This window comes from Monopterus albus, unplaced genomic scaffold (genome assembly GCF_001952655.1).
Source record: "Monopterus albus unplaced genomic scaffold, M_albus_1.0 scaffold126.1, whole genome shotgun sequence".
NCBI lineage: Eukaryota > Metazoa > Chordata > Actinopteri > Synbranchiformes > Synbranchidae > Monopterus > Monopterus albus.
The window spans coordinates 3,355,125-3,358,077 of record NW_018128006.1 but is presented as its reverse complement, the minus strand read 5'-3'; the positions used below and the strand labels follow the sequence as shown (position 1 = coordinate 3,358,077).

General features: G+C 44.0%; 1 protein-coding gene and 2 non-coding genes across 3 annotated transcripts in view; all 3 read left to right on the top strand.

The window, feature by feature from the left end:
• The window catches only part of nphp4 (nephronophthisis 4), a 60,175-nt gene that overhangs the window by 38,213 nt on the left and 19,009 nt on the right, over positions 1 to 2,953 (top strand). The window lies entirely within an intron of this gene.
• trnad-guc (transfer RNA aspartic acid (anticodon GUC)) lies at positions 1,804 to 1,875 on the top strand. The gene has a single exon. It is a non-coding gene; the product is annotated as a tRNA-Asp (tRNA).
• Positions 2,322 to 2,394, top strand: trnak-cuu (transfer RNA lysine (anticodon CUU)). The gene has a single exon. It is a non-coding gene; the product is annotated as a tRNA-Lys (tRNA).

Sequence of the window (2,953 nt, the reverse complement as noted above, 5' to 3'; positions counted from 1 at the left end):
TGCCTATACTACAGACTATACCCCGGGGAGGCCATCCCTTGCATTTATGGCCTACCCAAAATACACAAGGAGGAGCCCCACACAGACCCATTGTCAGCAGCATCAACTCCATGACTTACAACATAGCCAAGCACGTGGCCACCATCCTGGCTCCTTTGGTGGGAAACACACAGTACCACATAATAGTCTTGACCCGTCACCCAGGACCTGTTTGCCTTGGGAGACCCTACCAGGGACATATAGACCCCGACAACATAGCTCCTAGGATCACTCGGGTACTCAAACCCCTCTACCACAATAAGGTGGCGGTTCAAGGAGGGGCCCTTCAGTTCCCTTGTATTAAAACTAAAAGTAACCTACCTGCTTTGAAAATGTAAGAAGTAGAAAGTACAGATATTTGTATTCAAATGTAGAGTAAAAGTAAGAAGTTGTCAGAAAAATAAATACTCAAGTACATATACCTGAATAATCTACTTAAGTATATTAATGAAGTATTTGTACTTCATTACTTCCCACCTCTGCTGTACATTAACCTTTTAACCTAATGCAAATGCTGTGCAAAATAGCTTTTTTTCTAGCAGACATTCTGAAATAAACAATATCAAAACTTACATACTGTAGGTTCTGAAAGGCTTGAAGTGGAGACATTTGCAGGAAGGAACAGTGCAGCTGTTAATCATGAAGCATCTCTTATATAGATGCAATACAAACTGTGTTAGAAAATGATTAAGAAATCCCATCTTTTAAAAAAGTTTGAAATATAAAAACTATGAAGCACCAAAACTAGAAAGCTAGAGGTGAAGGTAAATTGTGAGGATGTTTGCTTGTGTGACTGTGTTTTATCCGGGCTGTGGGAGATACATGTGTGTAAGTGTGTACTAATGTCTGTTTGTTTGTTTGCTCTTTTAGAGTTTGGAATTGGTTTAATTTACTGTTTTTACAGATTCTGTTGTGTGTTGTGGGCACATTATTTAGTCTTTGAAGTTTCCATTTTAGAACAGAATCAGAATCAGACTCAGAATCAGCTTTACTGGCCAGGTGTGACGGACACACGAGGAATTTGACTCAGGTACATCGGCTCTCAATGTGCAAACAGTAAACCAGCATAAGGCTATGTAATATAACAAAATAGCAGTATTAACATCAACAAACAGTGCAAACAATGCAGAATAAGCGGTATAAACACACAGTAAACAAACAAACAACAACAAAGGAATGTTCATTGAAATGAGATAAATAGGGATAAAACAGAGTACTTAAGAACTAGAGACCTGTACGAGTCTGTATAATCTGTACAATGTATATATATACAGGTATTGCACTGAGGGTTATTGTCCAATCATACTGTCGTTGGTTAAGTATTCATCAGGGTGACAGCCTGGGGAAGAAACTGTCCCTGTGCCTGGTTGTCTTAGTGCACAGTGACCTCTAACGCTGTCCAGAGCGGAGGAGTTCAAACAGACTGTGCCCGGGGTGTGAGGGGTCTGCAGTGATCCTCTCCACCCTCCTTTTGACCCATGAGGTGTACAGGTCCTCCATGGAGGGCAGGCTCGCACCAGTGACCTTTTCTGCAGTCCTGACTATCTGCTGAAGTCTGTACTTGTCCTGTTTGGTTGCTGAGCCAAACCAGACAGTGATGGAGGTGCAGAGAACAGACTCGATGATTCCTCTGTAGAACTGTATCAGCAGCTCCTGGGGCAGGTCGTACTTCCTGAGCTGGTGCAGGAAGTACATCCTGTGCTGTGCCTTCTTGACGATGGTCCTGATGTTGGATGACGTCCAACAGGACCAGGTGAGCGGCAGTCCTCGTTAGTATAGTGGCCAGTATCTCCGCCTGTCACGCGGAAGACCGGGGTTCGATTCCCCGACGAGGAGTCCTGTTGGGCAAGCTCAATGTATGCTGCATTGCATGTGCTGTTTTCCCCTTCTGGTTGAGAGAAGCTCTGTTTTAGAATTTAGGTCCGGAACAACAAAATGTTTTCAGATCATCTATAAAGTTTTGCCAGGGGCCCTTTAGCAGCGATAATGGCGAGTGTGATTGTGGACAAATTTTGCTTAGGTTTTTGGATAAACCATAGCAGAGAGGCTGTTCTCCTGAAGATGCCAAATGATTTGTTCTTGTGTTTAGACTCTGTTTTAAGACAGATGATCACTCCATGCGCTTGGTAACAAACAAAGTATAACAACTGCAGGGAATATCTGTCACTTTGTATTAGTTGTTGCTGTGTTCAATTGCAGCGCCCATTAGCCAGACTATGTAATTGAGAATTTTTTTGTCAAAGTGTGAAAAAACAGAACTTTTTTTTTTTAACTTCTGAAGCGCCCGGTTAGCTCAGTCGGTAGAGCATGAGACTCTTAATCTCAGGGTCGTGGGTTCGACCCCCACATTGGGCGCAACGCTTTGCAGATGGAGTGTTATTGCTGTGTGTCAGAAAGTACATTGCACACTAGAGATGTGTACTTCTGATGTTAGTTAACTACATTAATGCACACCACCCACAACAAGATGGAACAGGAATAATATGAATTGGAGAGGCAGGGAGGTGAGCAGGTCTGTCTCTCCAGTGCTAAGGTTGTCTACACTACCCCATCCACTGACCTGTTTGCCCGGTAGGCGAACTGCAGAGGGTCCAGCAGGGGGTCTATGATGTCCTTCAGGTGGGCCAGCACAAGTCTTGCAAAGCCCTTCCTAACTCCAGATGTCAGGGCAACAGGTTTGTAGTTGTTCAGTCTACTGATGCAGGTTTTGTTGGGTCCTGGAATGATGGTGGAGCATTTGAAGCAGGAGGGGACTTCACATAGCTCCAGCGACCTATTGAAGATGAGTGTGAAGATGGGGGCAAGCTGATCAGCACACACTTTTAGGCAGGAGGGGGTCACACCATCTGGGCCTGGTGCCTTTCTGATCCTTTGTTTTTTAAAGAGGCTAGACACATCCTTTTCCAGATTGTCA